The sequence below is a fragment of the Rhincodon typus genome, chromosome 5, assembly GCF_021869965.1.
Source record: "Rhincodon typus isolate 14 chromosome 5, sRhiTyp1.1, whole genome shotgun sequence".
Taxonomy (NCBI): domain Eukaryota; kingdom Metazoa; phylum Chordata; class Chondrichthyes; order Orectolobiformes; family Rhincodontidae; genus Rhincodon; species Rhincodon typus.
Window position 1 is genome coordinate 66,858,198 of NC_063336.1, and position 8,472 is coordinate 66,866,669.

Below are 8,472 nucleotides of genomic sequence, written 5' to 3' on the forward strand. Positions count from 1 at the left end.
TTAAATTGTGGAACTTCCTTCCACAGAAAACAATGGATTTAAATAGTTTAGATACTTTCAAAATAAAAAGTACATGAATGTAAGAATGAAAAGTGAACAGATAAAATGTTGAAAAGGTAGATACAATGGGACAAAACTCATTTTCAGAGTTCGGGGGATACGGTGGCATAGCAGTAATAATCCCTGGTCTAGTAATCAAAGCCCAGGTTAATGTTCAGACGGCATGAGTTTGAATTCCACTATGGCAGCTGGTGAAATTTGAAATTAATAAAAAGCTAGCCCAATGGCGACCATGTAACCACTGTTGCTTGTTATAAACACCCATCTGGTTCACTAATGAAGTTCAGTGAAGGAAATCTGCCATCCTTGCTTGATCCAGCCTATATGTGACTTCTGATTGATTGGCCAGCCAGCCCATGAATGAATTTAAAAAATATACACATTAATGGCTTTGTTTGAATACAGTATATGCTGTGGAATTCTATGTAATAACAGCAACACAAACAACAATGTGATTTTCTGAAAAAATGCATTAATTTAATTACATAGAAATACAAAGACGTAGAGGATTGAGAAATTTCAGTGTGGAAAAACAATTTTACACTAGTTTTTGAATTGTACTTTTATGAGCAAACTCCCTCTTTACAGATTTCTACAATGATTTACAAGGCTTGTTATCTATCTTGTAATAAAACATTCAATGCACGTATGCAATAGAAATGGGGGAGTAGAGTCCGTAATACACGTGGTCTTTGGATGTAGACTTGATTTACCAATTGGCTTTGTTGCATTCTCTGCTTTTTCTGTTTGTCTGTAGCACCAATAAGTAAACAAGTCTTTGATCCTTTCATTTACCCTTTGATCTAAAGTAATCACCTAAAATAAAGAAACAAATTTTTCTTAGATGGTTTTTTTTTCACAGCAGTGACAAAATCATGCTATACTCATGTTTAAGGCACTTAATTTACCTATACAAATAGAGAATGCTGGAGAAACTCAGCAGATCTGACAACATCAGTGGAGAGAAATAGAGTCAACCTTTTAAGTCTGGTATGACTGTTCTTCAGAACTTATTTATTTACTTATTTCCTTATGTTTGTGTAGGTTATGCTGCACAGTCTAAAATATTTACAAACTGGTAAAGTACAGTCGAATCTGATATAACACGATAGTTCTGACCTCGTGCGATCTCGCGTTATAAAAAAATCATGCAATAGCTGCACCATTTAAATTAATGGGGCGGAATTGCGTTAAAGCCAATACAGGTAAGGAAAATTTGTGTTCTACAAATAGCGGTCTAAATTCTTCAATCATGTTAAAGCTAATTTGTATTGAGGAAACACTCATTATATCAGAACCGATTGTATAATATTTTCTGTGATTAAATTACCACAGAAAACTGATTTTTTTACAAATATGCTGCCTAGATTTTCTTTTGAAATCTAAATATTTAACAAAACATTGAAAAAATACTTTTTAACACTTATTTATTGAAATAGCAATATGTCCTTAGAAAAATTGACACTGACCCTTGGACTGCATCATTTCCCTTGCTTTCTTGTCTCAGCAGCACCCATCTAACACCAAACCTAATTCTTGGCTTTTTGTCATTCAACCAACTTTTTATCCATTCTGTTACACTTCTTCTGCTCCTATGAGTTGAATTTTGGGAGCCCTCCTCAAAAGCAAGGATGGAGGTAAGGAGAAGGCCTGTCGATCTCAAGGCACTGACTCTAACTCTGGCAACAATCACTACGGCAGAGGGAAAATGAGAGAGAAATACCACTTTCCTTCCAATTAATGTCAAGTAAACTAATTAAAAAGTTGTTAGGAGGTAGTTAAAAGCCAAGGTGGAGTACTTAAAGGAGAACACAGGTTTCCGAAGCTGTCGGCTCACTTTATGATCTGCTGAGAAGAAATAGATACAAAGTAAGGAGCAGTTAAGGCTGCTCTATTGTGTCAACCAGTGAGCAGGCCATCTGCTTCTGAAGATTAAGGGTTACTGCCCAATACCCTTCTGCGACAGCCTTAGTCTTTGCGTTGGGTCTGCTGTGCTCTCCATTAATGGCCTTCCAGAGAGCTATGGACCTTCAAGACAATGAGACCATTTGAGGAATGGAAATGGAGCAGATTTCAGATAGCAAAATTGCAGTTTAAAAGTTGCAGATGACAGAATTTGACAGAAGAAGATAGTTGTAAAATTAAAAGAGAATATGTATTAGGTCAGGAAAGGCAGGAAATCTTACAAAAAAGTGGGAAACCATCATATTGACTACAAAAAGGCAGAAAAAGCCCAACATGCAATACAATATTGCAACTTGTTAGAATTGAAAGTTTTAGACAAAGTGAAATAGAATGGAATTGTTGTAATACAGAATCAAAACATTTATTGGAAGAAAATAATGGTGTTGCTATACCAAAGAGTTTAATAGCTTGTATAACAAGAACAAGGGGACAACATTTCAAAAGTGCATAATTATCAAATTTTATAAGCAGAGAAACCCAATATCATTGATTCACTGCAGCATTAAAAGCTTAAAAATAAGATTAAAATAACATTGTTATCAGCAAGAGGACAGCTGTAAAACAACAGCAAACTGCCAACAACATTGAGATGCTGCAGAGTTAAACCTACTTTAAAGGAAAAAATATAATTGAATTAAGGAGGTAATGGCAGCAGAAGTAATATTATGCACAAAGATTTAATGAAACAGAACACAGGAGTGGACATCTTGGAGAAAACTATTTTTAAGATTCAGAATTGCTTCAAAATTAAATACCAAACCAGAAATTGAACAAGTGCATACACTACTATTTCAACGGGACAGACAACTGATGGTGTTATAAATCACCAAACTATGACACAGACACTCTTGAAAGTGTTCTTCAAACTTTGATGATAAATTTAATCTGATTACAAAAAATCTGAAAAGGGCAAAATAGGGCACAAGAGTTCTGCAATCAGGAAATCCTAAGATAATTTCATTAATTGCCCCTACAAATTAGTGGAAAATTATTACAATGGAGCTTTGAAATCTGATTTGATAACCGATAACAAATATGAACAGTTAATGTCAGTGCTATGGAACAAAAAAGCCTCACAAGCATATGCAGTGCCCCACTATGACAAAAGAATGATACATCTATGAACCTAGGTCACTTCCAGAAAATGTGCAGGAGTAGGACTCAGGATCAACAGCAAAAAGCTAAAGAGAGTCATAGAATCATACAACACGAAAACAGACCCTTCGGTCCAACCAGTCCATGCCAAACATAATCCCAAACTAAACTAGTCCCACCTTTCTGCTCCTGGCCCACATCCCTCCAAACCTTTCCTATTCATGTATCTATTCAAATGTCTTTTAAACATGTAATTGTACCTGCATCCACCACTTCCTCAGGAGATTCATTCCACACATGAACTACCCTCTTATGTAATCAATTTATCTCCCAAGACTTTTTTAAAATCTCTCTCCTCTCACCTTAAAGATGTGACCCCTAGTCTTGGAATCCCTCATCCTAGAGAAAGACAACTACTATTAACTCTATCTATACCTCTCGTTATTTTATAAACTTCTATCAGATCGCCTCTCAACCTCTTACGCTCCAGTGAAAAACCAGTCTTTCTTTATAACTTCTTTATTCTCATCTAAATCATTTATATAAATGACAATCAAAACAGGACCAGAACCAATCCCTGTGGAACACTGCTGGTCACAGGCATCCAGTTTGAAAAGCAACCCTCCAGTATTACTCTTTGTCTCCTGCTATTTAGCCAATTATGTATCTCCAATTGGCAAGCTCACCCTAAATCCCATGTGACCTAACCTTACTAATTAATCTACCATGAGGAACCTTTTCAAAGGCTTTCTAAAATCTAAATAAACAATGTCTACTGCACTGCCATCATCAATCTTTTTGGTAACTTCCTGGAAAAACTCAGCCAAATGTGAGGCATGATTTTCCTTGCTCAAAACCATGCCGACTATCCCTAATCAATTTTTGCCTTTCTAAATGTCCATAAATCATAATTTTTATAATCATCTCAAACAGTTTACCCCAACTGAAGTCATATTCACAGGTCTATAGTTCTCCAGTTTCTCCTTACAACCTTTCCTAAACAAAGGTGCAACTTTAGCCACCTGCTTACTCATACAAAAATGTCAATATGATGGAGTGACCAGCATTAGAAAAGACACCCAAGGCATTCTTAAGATAAATTGGTGATCCAAACAATTCAGGTTTGACAGAATCTGTTGATTGCAATGGACAGCTCATTAATTTTAAGCTTTATATATGTTTGAGTGTCACTGTGTTGTCGGTTCAAATACTGTAGTTGAAGGAACAGAAGTCCCAGCCTACAGAGATGAAATTACATAGTCAAGGTGGGGCAACTATCAAGAGTGAGGTTACACTACAATTAACTCTACAACACATAATGGATAAGAGAATGAAAATACTTACATAATTCACAATCAACAGTTCCCACTTTTGAGCCTAAATGCATGACTTGACCTTAACATCCTTTAAGTAACACAAGTAGTTCAACCAGTTCCAAGTGATCAACTGCTCCAGGAACAAACTATTGTTGATCATCTACAGTCATGGTGGAACCAAAAAGGGAAGAAAGAATCTACTGACTTTATCCATGATGCCATAAGAGAATTGTTTCATATTGTCAATAGGAAGTACATCTGCAACTTTACAGAATGGTTGCCAATATGTTCAATTCCTACCATTAGCAAAAAAACTTTCAGATGAAAGAATTCAGCAATATTTGCCAGATGAAGCAAATAGTGAGAACAAGAATGAATACAATTCATTTTCTCCACTCTTTTCAGTTTAAAGTTGGTGGATATTAATAATTTATTCATGCCTTTTTGTAGCTATTTTCATTAAATAGCTCTAATTTAGATCAATCAGTTTTTGAATGCCCTCAGTTTCAAGTAGATGCATTGATTGTAATCTTCCAAAATTCCGTGAAGCTCCCAAAGCTTGGAAAACTGTAAGTGAAATATCACCATGGAAGCATGGAGGTAGACCGAAAGCGGGAAACTCCAGGCCAGTTAGTCTATCATCTATTTTTGGGAAAATGCTACAGTCCTTTTTGAAGATGCAGTAGTAGGATACTTAGAAAATCATATTACAATCAGGCAGAGTGAAGATAAAGTTTTTGAAAGGAATATCATTTCACAGATCAGGATCAACATAATAAATCAAATAAATGTTATAATTCGCTTTAAGTAGTCGATGGAACAAATGCTTGGTACAACAAGGCTTTAAAGCATCCGCATCACTCCCCACAAATTTGTGGCATTAAAAGCTGCAAAATTTCACAAAATGCAGTTGACTGAGTAGGTCAGGAGTGTTATCTGACAACACCTTTCATTCCTTCCACAATCTGGGTTTCACAGAAACAATTATCATCTACAAGACACACACACACTTCGAACAGCCCTCTCTCCATTGAGTCACACCAGTCCAGATAGTGTATCCCTCATGTGTACACATCTCATGCTTTAACTACTTTTGTGAAAACACCCAGTTATAGAATCATAGAGATGTACAGCATGGAAACAGACCCTTCGGTCCAACTCGTCCATGCCAAAGAGATATCCTTGATAAATATAGTCCCATTTGCTAGCATTTGGCCCATATCCCTGTAAACCCTTCCTATTCATGTAGCCATCCAGATGTCTTTTAAATATTGTAATTGCACCAGCCTCCACCACTTCCTCTGGCAGCTTATTCCATACATGTACCACCCTCTTCGTGAAAAAGTTGCCCCTTAGGTCCCTTTTAAATCTTCCCCCTCTCACCTTAAACTTACACCCTCCAGTTTTTGACTGCCCCGCTCCAGGGAAAAGACGTTGTCTATTTATCCTATTAATGCCCCTCATGATTTTATAAACCTCTACCCCTCAGCCTTTGATGCTCCGGCGAAAATAACCCCAGTCTAATCAGCCTCTCCCTATAGCTTAAACCATCCAACCCTGGCAACATCCTTGTAAATCATTTCTGAAACCTTTCAAGTTTCACAACATCCTTTCTATAGCAGAATTACACACAGTATTCCAAAAGAAGCCTAACCAATGTCCTGTACAGCTGCGACATGACCTCCCAACTCCTATACTCAATGCACTGACCAATAAAGGCAAGCGTACCAAACACCTTCTTCACTATCCTATCTACCTGCAACTCTACTTTAAAGGAAATATGAACCTGCTCTCCAAGGTCTCCTTGTTCAGCAACACTCCTCAGGAGCTTACCATTAAGTGTACAAATCCTGCCCTGATTTGCCTTTCCAAAATGCAGCACCTCACATTTATCTAAATTAAACTCCATCTGTTGCTCCTTGGCCCATTGGCCCATCTAATCAAGATCCCACTGTATTCTGAGATAACCTTCTTTGCTGTCCAAAACACCCCCAATTTTGGTGTCGTCTGCAAACTTACTAACCATACCTCCTACGTTCACATCCAAATCATTTATATAAATGATGAAAAGCAGTAAGCCCAGCACCAATCCTGTGGCACACCACTGGTCACAGGCCTCCAGTCTGAAAAGCAGCCCTCCACCACCACCCTCTGTCCCCTATCTTTGAGCCAGTTCTGTATCCGAAGGGCTATTTCTCTCTGTATTCCACGTGATCTAACCTTGCTAACCAGTCTACCATGAGGAACCTTGTCAAACGCTTTACTTAAGTCCACATAGATCACGTCCACCGATCTGCCCTCATCAATCCTCTTCATTACTTCTTCAAAAAACTCAATCAAGTCTGTGAGACATGACTTCCCACGGACAAAGCCATGTTGACTATCCCTAATCAGTCCTTGCCTTTCCAAATACATGTAAATCCAGTCCCTCATGATTACCTCCAACGACTTGCCAACCACTGATGTCAGGCTCACCGGTCAATAGTTCCCTGGCATTTCCTTACCACCTTCCTTAAATAGTGGTACCATATTAGCCAACCTCCAGTTTTCCGGCACCTCACCTATGGCTATCGATGATACAAATATCTTGGCAAGGGGCCCAGCAATCATTTCCCTAGCTTCCCACAGAGTTCTAGGGTACACCTGATCAGGTCCTGGGGATTTATCTACCTTTATGCGTTTTAAGATGTCCAGCACCTCCTCCTCTGTATTATGAACATTTTTCAAGGTGTCGCTATCTATTTCCCCATATTCTATAGTTCTTCAGCATTTCCAAGCTACTCATGCATATATCTGGTTTAAGATTTTTTTGTCAGCTTGGATATTACCTCCAAGAGTTCTTGTCTCCTTTTCTGTAAAATATAACAATCTGACTTCTTTCTGAGAGAGAACTGTTTCTCTTCTTCACAAGAATTTGGTGTGCTTTTCTTTCTGTTTTCTCCTTGTGCCTAACTGATTTGTCTGCAACTGGTGAGAACTGTTAAAAGTCCTTTTAACATGTTTTCAAATCAATGATGGCTTCCAGGGACATTTTAAAGAAATTACAGATTTTCATTACTGTAATACAAGTCAAAGCTCATCATACAGGCAGCAGACAAAATGTTAAACATTACCAAATATGTGTTGGGGTCCTATCTATTTCTTAGAAACCGAAATTGCATTGTATAGCCATTTACATAGGTGTACTGGCCATATAAATGGTGCCCCTACATAAACGGTAGCAAGGGGATATTGGGTGAGAAACCAATGCTGAATCAAATTTGGAATGTTGGTATTACTCTTGCAGTATTGACAGTGAGAAGTGGGAAAACAGACAAAAATAAGGATCTATATTTCTCAGTCTTAACTTCAGCTGTTTTGCACACTTAGTTTTCCAATACTCACCAAGTTTCTCTGCAGCTTCAACACACACACTTGGATACATCCCCTCCCTGTAAGTGGCACAGATAATATATGATCCTGTCTTTACTAACACCAGGCCAATGTTATCCTGTTGAAATAAACCAACTGCCTGTTAATAAACAGTTTAATTCATAACACAATGCAAGTTTTGGCATAGTAGCTCAGAAACAATTGCTGATTCATAGATAAGCCTTCATTAAAGGTTATAAGATTTATATAATAAATTTTCATGCCCTATGCATGTTTGAACTAACATGTCAAGATTTTACCATTGCTATGCTTTTAAATTTCTGCCTGTTAAGTGATGTGCTACTGGCAAGACCTCAACTTGCAATGGCACAAATTGCTGATCATGTGCCAGTCTAGTATATTACAAACTTTCAGTCAATACTTTTAAAAATTGGACACAAATAAGCTATTAAGATGGCTTATTCTGTTAAGATGTATCAATAACTTGTGATATTTGGACAGGCATAAAATAAAATGAAGAATGCAGATACTGGAAATCTGTAAGAAACACAGAATACACAGCAGAAACTGAGCAGGTGTGGCAGCAGCTGTGGACAGAAAGCAGAACTGACGTTTTAAGACCAATGATAGTAGGAACTGCCGATGCTGGAGAATCTGAGATAAC

The 8,472-nt window shown here is 37.6% G+C and overlaps 1 long non-coding RNA gene across 1 annotated transcript; it reads right to left on the bottom strand.

Annotated features, from left to right (window-relative positions):
- Positions 1–512: 512 nt before the first annotated feature.
- LOC125483169 lies at positions 513–7,926 on the bottom strand. Its single transcript, XR_007262121.1, has 2 exons — positions 7,821–7,926; positions 513–876 (listed from the first exon to the last, which is right to left on the bottom strand). It is a non-coding gene; the product is annotated as an uncharacterized LOC125483169 (long non-coding RNA).
- Between the last annotated feature and the right edge of the window lie 546 nt (positions 7,927–8,472).